The sequence below is a fragment of the Chlorocebus sabaeus genome, chromosome 17 (genome assembly GCF_047675955.1).
Source record: "Chlorocebus sabaeus isolate Y175 chromosome 17, mChlSab1.0.hap1, whole genome shotgun sequence".
In the NCBI taxonomy this organism is placed as follows: domain Eukaryota; kingdom Metazoa; phylum Chordata; class Mammalia; order Primates; family Cercopithecidae; genus Chlorocebus; species Chlorocebus sabaeus.
The window spans coordinates 29,100,944-29,118,165 of record NC_132920.1 but is presented as its reverse complement, the minus strand read 5'-3'; the positions used below and the strand labels follow the sequence as shown (position 1 = coordinate 29,118,165).

Sequence of the window (17,222 nt, the reverse complement as noted above, 5' to 3'; positions counted from 1 at the left end):
AGATTGAGAAATGGTAAAGGACATCCATCTAGCAGGAGAATAATGACTCCAGATGGAAATCTGAGTCTGCTAAAGGAAGGAGCCCTTTGCACTGCTGGGCTCTCCATAGGATGCTGAATACAAGTAGTGAGAGCTGACAGCCTCGCCTAGTTCCTCCTCTGGGGTGAAAGCACCCAGTCTTTCATCATTAAGAATAACGTCCACTAAACATCAACTACAGAGGTTTTGTAGGTGCCTTTTATCAGTTTAGGAAAATTCACTTCTATTCCTAGTTTTTAGGAATAGAAATAGACTGGAAGTTTTTATAAGGTTGTTGGATTTTGCCTAATGCTTTTTCTAAATATACTGAAATAATGATGTGCTGTTGTCTTTTTATCTGTTAATATGGTAGGTTATACGGGCCCATTTTTAATGTTGAAGCAGCCTTGCATTCCTGGGATAAATTTCACTTTGTCATTCTGTGCCTATATTTATATTTGTGTTGCATATGTATATTTGTATTGCATATGTATGTGTGCTCAAGGGCACGTGTTTCTGTGTATGGCAATGCAGTGAACCTAGAATAAAAAAAGAAACCCTCTAAAAAAGAAGAATTAAGTAAGATGGCTAAAGTACCTAACTTCAAGACTTATTGTAAAGGTTCAGAAATTCAGACAGTATGGTATTGGTAAGAGGCTAGACAAATAGATCAACAGAACAGAATACAGAGTCCAGAATAGACCATCACATATATATTCAATTGTTTTTCAAAAGGTGTACAGCAAATTCAGTGGAGAAAAGACAATCTTAGCAACAAATACTATTAGAACAATTAGATATGCATATTAAAAACTTCATACATGGCACCATTATTCAAAATGTATCATAAACCAAAATGTAAGGCCTAAAACTTTAAAATTTGCATAAGGAAAAAGGTAGACATTAGTGTGACTTTGGATTAGAGAAATATTTGTTAGATAAGCACCAAAAGCATGATGCATACAAGGAAAAAATATGATCAATTGAATATCATCACAATGATGTGTGCACTCTGAAAGACCCTGTGGGGAGAATGAAAAGACAAGTCCCAGGCTGGAGCAAGTATTTGCAAATCTCACCTCTGATGGACTCATACACAGGATCTACAAAAAGCTCTGGGGAGTGGACTCCTCACGGCCCTCAGGAGTCAAAGGGGTGCTGTGCTTAGGACAGAAATGGAAGATGCCTCCCACCCTGTCATTCATGTCCCCTGAGCAGTGGTGCTCAAAGTCCCATACCAATGCCCCTTCCTGAGTCCACAGTCCCTTCTCTCCCCACGTCTACAACGCCAGGCCGGGCCCTAGGGACAGGCCCCTCCTCCAGGGCACAGGGAGGGACAGTTGGTCTCAGGCTCTGGGTGCCCAGCTTCATGCTCACCCCTTCAAGGCCCACCGTGCCTGTCTCACAGGATAGAGTGAGGTTGTCTGGCGTTTCCTGGACATGCTGTCTGGGCCTATTCCCAAGCTGCAGCCACAGAAATGGAAGGATGTTTGTCAGGCAGCTTCCCTGTTCTGCTGGGTCTCATGGAGCCCTTCCCACAGAGCCCGGGTCTAAACACACAGTACAGAGGCCACAGGGTGGCCAGCCTAGAACCTGTGAAGTGTGCTGGGGACCACACAAGGGCTGTCTCCAGACAGCCAGGCGAAGCTTTGCTAGTTTCTCAGTACCTCATTTCTTTCCGTTTCTTTTTTTCTTTTTATTTTTGAGACAGGGTCTTGCTCTGTTGCCCAGGCTGCAGTGCAATGGTGTGAGCTCAGCTCACTGCAATCTCCACTCTCTTACCTCCAGACTTAAGCCATTCTCCCACCTCAGCCCCACCAGTAGCTGGAACTACAGGCGCGTGCCACCACGCCTAGCTAATTTTTTTGTTTTGGTAGAAATGGGCTTTGAACATGTTGTCTAGGCTGGTCTTGAACTTCTGGACTCAGGCAACCCACCCTCCTCAGCCTCCCAAAATCCTGGGATTACAGGTGTGAGCCACTGCACGTGGCTGTTACTTCATTTCTTGCCAGTTACCTTACCCTCATGAAAAACCCCCTTCATTCAAAATCAGTAAGAGGAGAAAGATGGTAAAACAGTCAATGGAAAGAAAACAGGATATAACTTCTGTCCATGTAACTTCTTTATGTCCCATTGGAAAGAGAAGCCTAAAGGGGTTCATTAATTTCTATTGCTCTGAGGTCCCGAGGATGGCATCACACAGTGCAATAACTACCAGCAGGGGCCATGCTTGATCTCAGCAGATGTCAGTGAGGACATACCCGGGATCTTCTGGGGTCATGGACATGGACTTACAGCAGAACTGAGTAAACAGGGGTGCACAGGCACACACACACACACATACATACACATACACATGTGCACACACAGGGACACACACAGTCCTGGGCTGCACAGATGAGCCCCTCCCCATCCACTCTGACTCCACAAGGCTCCCCTGACCCCGCTAGTCACCTGACCTGTTGTCAGTGGTGTCCTTTGTGTCCCACCTTGGCACAGGCTCAGGACCTGGGATTGCCAGATACTGAGAGATGAGATGGAAAGAAGGATGAGGGACAAGGGAAGAAAGGAAAGAGGGAGGGAGGGATGTGGGGAGGGAGGGAGGGAAGAAAGGAAGGGAGGGCTGCCGGAGACCAGCCACCAAGGGACAGTAGGCACAGGTGACAGGAGACCCTCTCAGGGATGCTTTGTACAGACTGTCATGAATGAGCAATGTCACTGGAACTTCAACTTTTGCTCCCTTCCCAGCCCTCTGGGGTTCCCTGTCAGGCGCAGTTTGAATTACAGTAAATTATTGGATGGTCTTAACCCTGGCATCTGCCTGAGAGTGGGAGGCTGCAGTGCAGTGTGGCCTCACAGTTGTGTGGGAACCTTGGCCTTTCTGGTCCTTGGCCCTGCTGCGGCCTTTGGGATGGGGAGGCTGTGAGAGGCTGGTCAGGGGTCTGGGCTGTGTCACCCTCATTTCCCATCCACCCCAATGTGCCCAGGGTTTCCTGCAGAGAGCTCTGGGCAACTCAGAAACAGGCAGGTCATAACAACAAAGACTTTACTGTGCTTTAATCAAAATAAGTGGGGGTTTTGAGGCCAAGGAAGGGGTCCTTTTCCCCAAGAAGAGGCTTTCTTAGGCATTGCTGAATCTGTGCTGGAAGCTCTGGTCCCACCTTGGAGCCTCCTGCGGTGAGTAGTGCCAAGTTTCCTGACTTTTTCTGACCAGAAAATGCAACTGCCAAGAATGGCAGATGAGGGATCCAGCCTCCTGGACTCTCATTTTCTTGGTTTTCTTCAGTCCTGTGTCCTGGAGCAGATTGTGGACCCTGGAAGCAGGGCCCCAGTGCCATCTGCTTGGGCCTCAGGACTCCACCCCGTTGCTGGTCTGGTGGTGGCCACCTATCCTGCAGGAGCCTGGCCATTTCTGCTTCCTTGAATGGATGAGGTTGGTGGCTGGTCCGCCTGTTTCTGCCCTACCCTCACTAAGGTGGACAGCAGTCGTTTGAGTTTGGTAACATCATCAGCTTGGCCTTGCTAGGCACACATAGGCCCCGGGTATGTATGCAGTGCCCCAAGGGGGTTTGTTCTGCCTTAAGCCAAATACTAGTTCTGGCCAGGGCCATAGGGGACTCTGTCTCCTGTGTATCTTGGCTGCTGCTGGGGGCCCCAAGGCACCCCGGGTGCCCCTTCCCTTTCAGGGATCAGGTTGAGTCTGGGCTAGGGCCCTCTGGGTCTGGGAATTGTGCATTGAGAGGGGGATTCTGCCGTACAGGTTGGGACCGTGGATACAGGGCATGCTGCTGGCTGGCCTGAGCAGTGGGAATGCCATGCTCACCCTTCCCTCCAGTGGCCTCCAAGTGTCCAGCTTCCCCATCAGTATTGACTTTCCATGTCTAAGGAGCTATCTGGGGCTTTGGAGCAGCTTGCCAGGTGCTGCCCTGGCTCCTTCTGGGCCATGCCAGTCACCGTCTGCCGAGGGTGATCTATCAGATATAGGCACCACATGCAGGAAAGTTGTCTCTGGCCCTACCTCTGGGCTATCAGGGGTCTGGGCAGGGTCTCGTATTGGGGGCTGGCCCAGTCCTGTGGTCTTAGAGGTGTCCAGGGCAGATATGGAAGTGACAGGGGCCTAGCATGTCTGCTCCAAGCTGTACTGTGAAAACCACAGGCCTCTGAGGTCCAGGTCCATGGGGAGCTTAGAGAGGGAGTTCCAACGTAGGAATCACCAAGCACCCTGTGGTCTATCCTGAGCTGGGGATGGACTGGCCACACTCTTTTGAGTCCCCAGGGCCCCCAGAGAGCAGCCTGCTGTCCTGGGCTCTGCAGAAGCTCCCTCATGCCCTGGGCTTTGGTCTTGCATATAGCCTAGCTAGGCAAGGGTGAGGGAGGATGAGGCTCCCATTTCAGGAGGGCTACACCCATGGGCTGCTGGAGCTGGGCTGTGGGCCAGGGAGAACCAGCCCGTCCCCTTGGGGAGGGTCTCAATGCTGGGGGATGTCTGCAGAGACCTGAGTGCTGGGGGTACTTGCTCAGGTTTGGCTGAAAAGAAAGCAGATTTGGTCAGCTTCTCCACTGAGAACATCTTGCTTTTGCCAGGCTGGACTCCACAGACTTGGGTCCCTGCAGTCCTCAGGGTCCCCGTGTGGTCCCCCTGGTCTAACGCTGAGGACACTTCTGCAGGCTGCTGCTCCCAGAGCGAGATGTGTGTGTAGCTGTTAGGGAACCTCAAGTCACTCCAGGGGCAGCCCCCAGGGTTCGGGCTGACTCAGGTTCCTGCCTCACACCCTTGCCCCAGGGCTGCTTAGCCTGCCTGGGCTTTAGCCTTGATTCAGAGCTCAGATGGATGGGGCCCCTTTGCCACCCAATATGGGGGCTTATCTCCACAGTGGGTGAGATACCCTCCACTCCTCTGGGGGATCTCCATGCCAGGGCTGCACTGTTACCACACTCAGCTGAGCTCTCAATTCTGGCTCTGGGCCAGGGTTTCACATATGCCCTCTCCCTAAATCCTCTTAGGGTGTGACACTGATTTTAGGCCCTTGGAGGGGTGCTCAGGAGTGAAGGCCCCGCTGCTCTCCAGGGCTGCTGGTACTCACAGGTGTGGTTGTGGGCTTGCACAGATGGATCTGAGCTCTCCAGTGTCCTTCTGGGGCTTTCAGGAGTGACAGCAGGAGGCACATGGGAGGGGCTTGGAAGAGTCTTGCCCACATCTCATTGTCTCTGAGGCATGTCCAGTAAACCCAAGGTCAGCTTTTGCCCTAGGCTCAGTCAGCCTGTTTTCAGAAGCTTCTTAGAGGCGGAGAGAGAGAAAGGGCTGGAGGAAGGCCCTGGGAACAGGGCTGGTGAGGTCTAGGCACTTCCCACTATTTACTGCCCCACAGGGTGACGCAGGAGGAAACTTGGTTCTGAAGCCCGCCTGGGTGTGCAGGTCACAGTGCATGCTTCTCAGTTCCCCCATGGAGGCCTCAGGGCGCCTCATCACCATGTCCTCCTCCAGGGCCCAGGCCTAGGACAGCGTGTCCTGAAGGAACTCCTGTAGGCCAAACAGGAACAGCTTCAGGGGGTGTTCCAGGAACAGGGTGACTATCAGGCTGGGAAGGGTCTGTGGGAGAGTCAGTTTCTGCACCTTGTTCCCGCTCCAGGCACCCTCCACTGGGCGGTGCTGGATCCTACTGTGGCTGCCCCAGGGGTCCAGATGTTCACAGAGAACCACAGCTGGAGGAAGGCCTGGGCAGGGAAGTGCTCACCACACTCCTGCCTTTCATCTAGGTTGTGTCAGGAGTGGATTTGGTACCTGGGTCCACTCCCTGCCCAGCCAACCAGGCCTGGTCTGGCCCTACCTCCGGGCTGGAGCAGAGAGCCATGAGGACAGTGTGGATGCTGGTCTCAGGTCATCACACACCAGAAGCCAGGGATCTGTCCTGCATGCTCCTTCTGGGCACCATTGGTGGATAGGATCCAGGGTCTGTCCTGCATGCTCCTTCTGGGCACCACTGGCCACCCAGGGACTTAATTCTGTGTGCTGTGAAGGCCATGTATACCATAGTTGTCACCACGCACTCACCTTCCAGGAGGTAGACATCCCAGAGCCTCAGGATGAGCATGAAGGAAGTCTGCGGGAACAGCAGGTATGGGAGGACCTGGCCTTTCCAGCCTCGGGGCTGGTGGCTTGAGCAGGGCCCACTGTAGCCTCAGTCTGGACTTCCTGAGGCTCCCTCTGCTTGGGAAGAGACCCACCCTTCCATAAGGCTGGGTCAGACAAGGTTCGGCAGCTCTTCATGGGGATGGACTCATCTCAGCAGAAATGTGGCTCCCAGAATAAGGGATTTCCTTAGGGCTCATGGTTTCCCTGGCTCCTCTGGCTCTTCCAAGACGGGTCCTGGCCCAGTCCGCCCAGAAATCCCTGGTTTCTGGTGTGTGATGCTTCCATCAGGCAGGTCCTGGCTTGTGTGCCCTGCAGAGACCTGCCTGTGCCTCCTGTGGGGTGAGGGTGAGCTGGGTCCTCCTGGGGAAGCCAGAGCCCTGGGCTGGGAGAGCTGAGCACTGTAGGGAAAGAAGATACCTGGCCTGGGGTCTCCCTATGCATCCTTATCCCATCAATGAAGCACCATAGAAACCAGTTTAAGGTGGAAAGCTGGATGCACAACCCTTCCTGGTCCCGATAGAAGGAGTGTTCCCGGCCCCCTGGGCTTCTGTGAAAACCTCTGTATTCCAGGGCCCACTGCAGACCCTTCCCCAAGACACAGAACAGTGGTGGCTGGGGCTTCCGCCAACACCTCCCCACGGCATGGGCGCCCAGTGGACGTACTTCCCTTAGCCCTGGCTCAGCCTGGTCCCAGTGCCTCTGTCCCCTCCAGGTAAGGAAAAGGAGGCCAAACTTTGAATCCATTGAAAACCAGGTCAAGCCCTGACTGGAAGTTGGCCTCTCACCAGCCCCAGGCTTCCACTGTCCCTCTAACCCCATGGGACCCAGGGCCTCTGGGGAAGAGCTGAGGGACTGTCCACTCACCATGTGCTTCATAAGCTCTTGGAGCACTTTTAGCAAAACTTGCTCTTGATGGGCTTGGAGACTCTGGAAGTTAGAACATCTGGGGATGTAGACTCCTGAGAGGCTCCTGGAGCCCCAAGGAATCAGAGCCTACTCCTGAAATGTGGAGCCATCAGGCTGGGTAGTGGCAGTTGGGCAGTGGCAGTTGGGCAGTGGCGGTTGGGCAGTGGCAGTTGGGCAGTGGCGGTTGGGCAGTGGTGGTTGCTTCCAGACCCCAAGGCCTTTCACTCTCCCATCCAGTGACCCCATCGTGTGGTCTTGGCCAGGAGAGGAGGGGCGGTGGGAATGTCCCCTGGGGCCTGGCTGGAGGCACTGCTTAGCCGCTTCCTGGGCCATGGTTTCAGAAGGGCAGGCCTGCCTTTAAAGCAGTGAGGACAGGTGGGAGCTGGTGGGGTGACCAGGGGTGCTGGAGGATATGTGGCCTTCTACTGGATGTGGGGTCAGGGCAGGGGACACAGGACAGAGAGAAGCTGTCATCTGGGCTTGGTCTAGCCATGGGCAGGGCGGGTGGTTGGGAGGGTGGCCAGCTGGGAGGCTGAAGGACCAGCAGGGTGATAAGAGTCCCCTGCATAAGGTCAGGGCCAGAGGGCTGTGGCACCAGGATGCAGAAGGTGGTCACGGGGCAGCTGTGATCCCGTTTGCTGATGGGGACAAGAGGCATCTGACTTGGGGTGTGGGGTCTCTGACCAGTCACAGGCTCCTGTGGGACTCTCAGCAGGGGATATCCTGGAGGCTCAAAATGAGTAGGGGACAGAAGGTGCCTTGTCTGTAAGTCACAATTACCCAGTCATTGTGGCCATCCCCTGTCCTGGCTGTGTGATGCCTCGTGGGTAGCTGTCCACTGTGGGCTAATGTCACATGGGAGGACTTTGTCACCTGAGAGGACAGAGTTCACCTGGAAGAGTACCATGCTTGGCAAGCCTCTCATTGGCCAGCAGCTGGGCCAGCACCCAGATGTCTCCTCATTCTGGAACATGAGCAAGATAGTGGCTCATGCCCCTGCAGTAGCCTACCTCCGGCAAGAGCCAAAGGCATAATGGAAAGGCTTCACCAAGGCTGACGTCACCTTGGAGGGTCAAGGTCCCTTGAGATGGCTAATGTCACCTGAGCACACTATGTCACCAAGAGGGCAGAGGTTGCCTGGAAAGGCAGAAGTCTCCTGGAAGAGCTGAGGTCACCGGAGGAAACAAGTCACTTGGAAGGGAAGAGGTCACTTGGGAGATGTAATATCCCCTGGGAGGACTAATGTCACCTGAGAGGGCAGAGATCATCTAGGAAAGCAGAGGTCCCCTGGAAGACCTGAGTTCACCAGGGAGGGCAGAGATAACCAGGGAGAACTAATGTCACTTAAGAGGGCTGAGGTCACCTGAAAAGACTGAAGTCATCTGTAAAGGCAGAGGTCACCTGGGAGAGCTGAGGTAACCTAGGAGGGCACAGGTCACTTGAGAGGGGAGAACTAATGTCACCCAGGAGGGCAGAAGTCACCTGAGAAGGCAGAGATCACCGGGGAGGCCTGCCACAGGTCCCAGGGAATTTAGGGTGCAGCTTCCCTGCCCCTCTCCTGATGCTGTGCTTCACTTGAGCCAGTCATGGACATCGCAGTTGACAAGGAGCTACTGAAGCGACTCCTACTTCATCCAAACTCATGTGTGGCCAGAAAGGGCATAGGTGAAGGCTGTTAAGACCACCTTGACCCCAACTGCAGATGCTAAGCTGGGGAGGCCACTGTGCCGGGCTCAGGGCAACACCCTTGAACTGAATCCCCATGAAGGCTGGTTGTGGGTGCTGACCACTGCTCATAGGGGCCTGGGATGGCTCACAGGCTGCTGGGCACAAAAAGACAGCTAGGTCCAGACCCTGCATGGGCAGCCCATGGAGTCTGCTCAGCAGCTCTTCCTGCCAGGAATGGTCTAGAAAGTGGGGGCTGGAGAGTGGGAGCAGCCATCTCAGTAAATCCTTCCCTGTCTGCTGTGCTGTTCAGGGCTCGGGTGAAGGGGAACTGTGATTCCAAAGCCTTATTAAGAAGATGGCTTCTTCAGGATCCAAACTCACTTTATGACAAAAGAAATGTCCATTAGGCACTTCACCAACTTGTAAAATATTCTGAGAGGAACAATCTGCAACAATGCAAAGCTTGTGGGGACTGAAGTGGGAAAGGAAAATAAAACTCAGGACTCCAATTCACTATGCCAAAAGGAAGAAAATTAAGCTGAAAGCTGAGTCACGCAAAAAACTGTCTTTCCTTTTGTTCCTCAGGAGATAGGTACAGATAGAAGGTTAAATAGTTCCTTAGGTAGCTAGTCTTATATTCACCTTATGTAAAGGGCCAATTACTGAGTGTGAGATGAATACATAATTGACTGTTTTCCTACCTGCCCCTTTTCTCTTGCAACATGTGGATAACCACACCCTCTTTCCCCTCCAGCCCACTTCTCTCCTTTATATATTGAAGCCCTCACAATCATCTTTGAGAAAGGCACATCTACCTGTTTCCTGGGTGTGCCCTTAACCTTGGCAAAATGAAAATTCTAAATGGATTGAGACCTATCTTACATACTTTTTCGTTTACAAGTTGGCAACCAATGGAAGAGACTCTGAGTGAAGGTGGCCTTGACCTTTGACAAATCTATTAGTGCTTGGTACCAGTTTGAACTATCTTTATTTTTATTTTGTTTGTTTTAATTTTGACTCACTCTGTCACCCAGGTTGAAGTGCAGTGGCACGATCACTGCTCACTGTAGCCTCTGTCAGGCCTCTGAGCCCAAGCTAAGCCATCATGTCCCCAGTAACCTGCACGTATACAGCCAGATGGCCTGAAGCAACTGAAGATCCACAGAAGTGAAAATAGCTTAACTGATGACATTCCACCATTGTGATTTGTTTCTGCCCCACCCTAACTGATCAATGTTCTTTATAATCTCCCCCACTCTTAAGAAGTTTCTTTGTAATTCTCCCCACCCTTGAGAATGTACTTTGTGAGATCCACCCCCTGCCCCTAAAACATTGCTCTTATCTCCACCGCCTATCCCCAAACCTATAAGAACTCATGATAACCCCACCCCTTTGCTGACTCTCTTTTCAGACTCAGCCCGCCTGCACCCAGGTGAAATAAACAGCCATACTACTCACACAAAGCCTGTTTGGTGATCTCTTTGCACAGACATGTGAAACAGCCTCCACATCCCGGGCTCAGGTGATCCTTCTACCTCAGCTTCCCGAGCAGCTGGGACTACAGGCTTGTGCCACTACACTTGGCTAATTTTTGTAATTTTCATAGAGACAGGGTTTTGCCTTGTTTCCCAGGCTGGTCTTGAACTCCTGGGCTCAAGCAATACTCCTGCCTTGCAAGGCCTCCCAAAGTGCAGGGATTACAGGCGTGAACCACCATGTCTGGCCTTGAGCTATCTTTATTGTTCAAACTGTTACAATAGGTAATTAGTCAGACATGAACAGGGCAGGAGAGGGGACCTGGACCAGGACTGTCAGGCAACCATCAGATGATGGTCACGAGGTTGTTAAACTGCCTCTTGAAAAAAATAATTGGTTGCAGCTGGTGCCAGGGAAAGGCAGCCTCCCAACAGAAACACCTCAAGTTGGTCATCAGCAGCTTCCCAATAAGATCTCAGGAGGTGGGCTAGTGGACGGACGTAAGCATGTGCACTAACAGGCAAAATGGCAGAGTTGAACCAGTATATAACCTTTCTCCAGAAACACTCGGCTGGTAAAGGAAGAATGCCTTAAGTGAGCATGTGTACAATTTTGGTAAATACAATGTGCATGTTGCCCCTTCCAAGTGCTGGCAGGCCACCGTGCACGTGGACAACCCACCCCAAGGGAAGAATCAAGGGAGAAGGGATGCAAAAACCCCCCGCTCCAAGAGGCATGTCAATGTTTAAAATCCCAAGTCAAAGATCAAACCGTGAACCTGATCTCTCCAGTCACCCATTCGCCCTCTTTCAAGCGGACTTTGCTTTCTTCAGTTCCTGCTCTAAAGCTTTTTAATAAACTTTCACTGTTGGCTCTAAAACTTGCCTCAATCTTTCACTCTGCCCTACGCCCCTCAGTCGAATTCTTTCTTCTGAGAAGGCAAGAATTGAGACTGCTGCAGACCTGTAGGGATTTGCTGCCAGTAACAAAACCAATAGGACAATTTGCTGAGGCCTGGGAGGTACCATCTCCACAGAATCCCTGATTTCTCAAAATAATGTTGAGATCAAAGGTTTATTTTGCTGTATAACTCCTTTTCCGGAGTTTTACTTGCATCCAACAAAGAAGATGAGTTTTTCTGGATCCATGATAATGGAAAGCAGGCAACTCCTTTCTGGAGTTTCAGCTTGCTTCCAACAGGGAAGATGAGTTTTGAGTTTTTTTCCTGCTTCTAGGATGACAGAGAGCAGTCTTTGACCTGGGCCGTAATCCTACATAAGTAGCTGAAATGGGGTTTGTCTTGGAAATTCTCCTTAATGACTAAAAGTTAAAATTAACTACCAGCTGGTCTTGATTTCTCCTTACCATTAGAGTGCTCAGTAACCTTACAAATTGTGCAATCATTTGTTTTGCTTAACTTTTTTTTTGTTATTTATTTGTTTGGTTCTGTTTTTGTTGTTTTAGTCTTTTTTCCATTGGGTTTGACCACTCTACTTGACTTGGTCAAATCTGAAGGAAAGTTCTAAATTATGGGGAAAAAGACCTCTGAATTGGCTAAATTCCTGGAGTTGGGGAAAAAAAAAAAAAGAAAGAAAGAAAAATCAGCCATCAAAACAAGAAAGTATTCAATTACCTGAAGGGCTTTATTTACATAGCAAAACAACCCTTTGCTAGCCAAGCCAAACTGAAAGAGCAGTAGTGGTTGCCCCATGCTGTAGTTCAGTAGCTAAGGTTCTGCCCTTTTTCCACCATGGCAGCCTGGGTTGGTTTCCTAAATAAAGTCCTTTCTGGTTTGATATTTGTATTACATTTGATATATTAGAAGTTTGTCCCACCTAAACCATGGTAATGTAACCAAAATGCAGGTTAGTTGCTTGTTGCTTGCAGAGTCCAATTAACAAAAGTGAAGTCTGTTATAAAGAAAGTAATTTATTTCCAAAACTAGCTTAGGGGAAGAAATGCAGGTGTCCTCCATATGGCTTCACTTTTAAAAGGCAGGGGAGGAAGTGAGCAAGGGTGGTGGCCGGGGGTCCATGCTAGCTCTTGTGCTTTATCTACTGGGCAATCAGCATGTGACTGCTGGCACCTTCATGGGCAGGCTGTTATCTCTTGAGATAACCCCCTAAAGAGTGAGAGTTCCACAGTGGGCATGTTTGGTTTATAAATCAACTGTTAATTCTCAAGTTGACTTTCCAGTTTGAGCATGTAGTTAGATGAACTTGCACTGTAGGGAGAGTCTGGTAATGGGGAGGTAAAAGGCTATATTTGTATTCCTAAAAGCCTAAGTAGGAAGTGGGGAACTGAAGGAACAAGAAAAGGAGAGAGAGAAAAAAAAAATTGATGTCTCAGGAAAATGGGTGTACTCGGTTACAGTAATGAGATTTTAAAAGATTTTTAAAACTCAGTGGTTAAAAGTCAGCTTGATTAAATGTTAATATATATATGGTGTCAAAATTTGGCATGAGGGTTATAAAGTTATAAACGTAACTCAAAAGATAATTATCCTTGTGTAATTTTTTTTGATAAATAAGTCATTTATCCTGAGTTATTGGCAACATTCATTATTTAACCTTAAGCTTCTTACTTAGGTAAACACCTGAAATTCACAGGCTATATAAATGATTAACAGAATACCTTTAAATGATGATTATTACAGTTTTCATAAGTAATCTAGGTAAACTATTAAAAATAAGTTAATTAGGTAAATGTAATGGAAGAAATGCTTGTAAATAAACATAATATAATTTAGAATCTAAAGTTACATTACACAACAGGCATTAAATATCTGGGTTATTCACAATTTAAAAAATTATAGAAAAACATTTTGCTAAGAACATGTTCTTATTTAAAGGAAAATAATTTTTGTTGAATTCAAAGGTTATTTAAAGTTTATGAAACAAGATAAAAGGAACCACTAAATAAGAGAGACATAAAGAGAGTTAAAAATCTGAAGAAATATTTTTGGTAAGAAAGGTTAAAAGGAAAATTTTATATGAGAAAAAAATCTTGCGTGGTAAATGTTTGCTCTAAAATAAAGTGGCTGGGTGCAAATGGCTCATGCATGTAATCCTAGCACTTTGTAAGGCTGAGGTGAGCAGATTGCTTGAGCCTGGGAGTTCTAGACCAGCCTGGGCAACATGGTAAAACCCTGTCTATACAAAATACACAGAAAATTAACTGAGCATGCTGGTGCACATCTATAGTCCCAGCTACCCGGGAGGTTGAAATGGGAGGATTGCTTGAGCCTGGGTGGGTCAAGGCTGCAGTGAGCTGTGATCATGCCACTACACCCCAGCCTGGGTGACAGAGAGAGAGACCTCATCTCAAGGAAACAATAGCAGCAACAACAACAACAACAAAGAAATCTTTAAAAAAAGAAAAAGAAGATAAAATGACTGGTTATTTAGGAAAGAAGGATGTTTAGGATAAAACAGGAAGTCTAGGCATGTCGTAAGTGGCTTGTGTAGGTTGTAGTAAGGTTTGTAAAAAGAGACTTTATGAGAAAAGAATTTATTTGATCAAGTTGACTATAATTAAAAGGAAACTAGTCTTTCTAGAGATTGTGCTTTGATATTAAAAATACGCTAACCCACTCAAGAATGGGCTAGAAGAACAAAGTTTTCTTAAGATATTAATTTACTCTAAATTTACCCCAGATTTCAACTTTTATTGAATCTCACTGTTTTCACCTTTCTCTCCCCTTCAAGAAATCCTGAGATAATAGCTCTCTCCAACTTTCTTGTCAGCTTCTATAATTTTTTTCCTCAGGTTCTAACTGTGACATGATGCTAAAACTGTTTTATCTTAAAAATCTAAAGGAAATATTTTCTTCCAGTATAGCGGTCTGTGCTCTTGGCTTGAAGTTGTTCTATGAAACTGAAAATTTTCACTTATGACCCAAGACATACCCTTCCTATATCTAACTCATTCAAGTACCATTTTCATTAGTTTTGACTTGAAGGCTATCTAAATGGATGTTCCATAGGGAAAAGCAATCACTGCAGGTGGTCTTTTATTTATTTTTTGCCTTTTGGCAACTGGCCTAACAAACAGATTTTATATTTTATTGAAACAATTCCTATGTCATTGTTATTAAGTTTTTTATTTGCCTAGGAAAATTGAGATTTAAAAAATTAAAGTTATTAACATTCCATATAATGTTCTGTATTGCTTTTAAAGTCCTTGTTCTGTTGAGTTACAGGACTTTGACTCCTGCATCTAAGAAGGACACCAAGTCCTGCTATATCTTAAACACTGAAAGCTTCTAAAACCTTATCTTCAGAACCAGGAGAAGATGATAATCAAAAGAAACTGCACTCATGAGACACAGCGCCAGAAATTGAAACTATTTTACCCCTCAAAGTCCAGGGGCTATTGTGGAAGATGTGGGTGCCTGAGATTGTAAGGGCCTATTTTGAAAGATAAAATTGGTTCAGAGTTTCTCTATAAACATCAGTATCAAAGCCTCACTGATGCGAGACTAGCCTCTGAGCCCCTGTGTCAGACTAGCAAGATTTTCTTGGAGTATTAACCCACTTTTTCATTAAAAAATTGTAAAATGTTATAAAAAGATTTATGGAAATTGTATATTATGGTCAAGATGATTAAAATTTAATAGATTTGTAAGATTTGAGAGACAGGTTTCACTGGCCTCGTGCTATCTTTATTAGGGCTTATTGTTTGGGAAATTAAGTCTCCTCTCTCAAAGAGTAATGGTTTTGCCTTTTCCTTTTTTTTTGTTTTTTGTTTTTTGAAATCTTTGAGTTACCACTTTGGCTAAATGAATGACTTATTTTACAATGACCAATGACCTATGATCCTATTTTGTGATATCAGGTGTTTTGAAGTTTTGATATTTGACTTTTTCAAAATTAAATTCTAAATTCAGTCCTTTTGACTTCATTAATTTTTTTCGTATTAGGTCCCCTTAAGTCCAAAAGACACATATTTGGCTTATTTGGTATAACACAATCATTAGATATTAATTTCATATTTGGCAATACTTACTGCATAATTTTATTATACCAAATAAGTACAACCTAATAATCTATAATTTATATTTACAGATTTAACCTGTAATTTTATTATACCAAAGAAGTATAACCTAATTTTGTGGGATGCACCCATTCCTCTGAATTCTTCCATCTCCCCTGGGACCTGTGTTGAAAGTCATCTCAGTAGTTTCTAGGTTTTAGTGATAATGAATAAAGCAGTGAATGTGACATGTAGGTTTTAGTTGGACATAAATTTTCAAGTCAGCTAGGTCAATGTCTATGACACTTATGGTCATGTGGTACAAGTACATTTAGCTTTGTGAGCCGTTTTCCAACTGTCTTCCAAGGAGGCTGTACCATTTTGCATTCAGCAGAAGCAGCATTTTGCAGCAGCAATGGACAGAGTTCTGCGGCTCCACCTCCTCCATGGTGTTTGGTGTTGTCAGTGTTGCCTATGAAGTCTGAGTCCCTCTCGTGGGTCTCTACCCCAGGTACTTGTGGGTTATGGAGATAACTTTTCACTATGCAGCATGATTTTGTTTGCTACTGCTTGTTTCCTCAGTAGCCACCTGGATTCTGGACCCACATGCCCCAGCTTGGCCCACGGTTTGGAGCTCAGTAGATGCTCTGTGATGCTGACTGCTCCCTGGCCAGGAGATCCCTTGGGGGACTGTGTCACCTCCTATCTTGGACTCCTGCATGGAATGCCCCTATTCCTCTGAATTCCTCCATCTCCCCTGGGACCCTCCATCCCCCATAGGTCTTACCTGACTCTGTAGCGCTCCTCAAACATGACATGGTGTCTGAAGGTGCAGTTCATGTCCAGGTCAATCTGGTTTATTTTCACTGAGGACATCTTGCCCTGCTCCTTTATTTTCTTTAGGGCAGGGCTGAGGAAGGAACTAGCCTCAGAACACATAAAAGGCTCACTATTACAAACAGCAATCATAAAATATTCAGCACTTCTGGAAGGAAAGGAGATTCCCCCCCCCCCCCCCCCCAGAAATATCCTTCTTTACCTTATTTCCAAAGCCACGGAGGGTCACCAGAGCCCAGTTCACTTGTGGTTCCCATGCCATCGTCTGTGCCTAGGATATGGGACTGACCATCACCCAGGCTTGACTTTTCCTCTAGCTAGAGACCTGGGCTCCTGACATGGCCTGGCCTGTTTGTTCTGCTCTAGTTGAGTGTGGAAGGACCATACCTGGTACTTCCTTGGGTTTTCAGCCTTCACCTTCTTGATGTCCAGCAGGAATGACCATGCCTGACTGCACATCTGCAGGGGGTTTCCCTTGTAGGCCAACTGAGACATCTATGACAGAAGAACTCTTTGGTGAGAAGGGACACAGGGTGACTCCGGGAAGGATCAAAACCTGAGGATTCTGGAAGATTCCCAGAATCCCCAGCTTTTGGCTCCATGGTTCATCTGGAGAGGTTGTGCCTATCTAGGACCCGGCCTCCTCTCCCAAGGTTAAAGAGTGGGTGAGCACTCAGGGTTGTGAATACTGATCTGGACCTATTTCTTTCTTCAAGACATCAGGAGGTGTCCCTAACCCTCATTTAGGGGTGGCCCAGGCCCTGGCATCAGATTCTCTCCCAGCAGAGTGACTGTTAAAGATGGGAAGAAAAGCCTGGGGATCAGGCCTGCTGTCCTCTGGGTGATAACAGCATGCTGCCTGCTCTCTGAGAGGCAGGCAGGGCCAGCCAACAGTATTGGATTCTTATCACCCCAACTCTGTGGAGAGTGGTCACGGGGGCCCTCACTCTCCGTGTCACCTTCCTGCTGTTCCTATATTTATTCAAACTGTTAAACATTGTTAGCCACTTATCTGTGTGTCTGATCTCCTGATGTTTATTCTGTAAAACAAGATGATAGAGTTAGTAGACCTGCTATGCTTCCTGGAGTGGCCCTTTGATGCTGGGTCTTGTGCTCAGGGTTCCTGATGGGACAGAACTGGAATGACCCAGAAAAGGGAAGACTCTGGGACTGAGATACTCTGACCGAGTGGGCGCCAGTGCCTGGCCTT

At 47.8% G+C, this 17,222-nt stretch overlaps 1 long non-coding RNA gene across 1 annotated transcript; it reads right to left on the bottom strand.

Moving 5' to 3' along the window:
• Positions 1 to 3,050: 3,050 nt before the first annotated feature.
• Positions 3,051 to 7,194, bottom strand: LOC103221884 (uncharacterized). Its single transcript, XR_012089248.1, has 2 exons — positions 7,016 to 7,194; positions 3,051 to 5,539 (listed from the first exon to the last, which is right to left on the bottom strand). It is a non-coding gene; the product is annotated as an uncharacterized lncRNA (long non-coding RNA).
• Between the last annotated feature and the right edge of the window lie 10,028 nt (positions 7,195 to 17,222).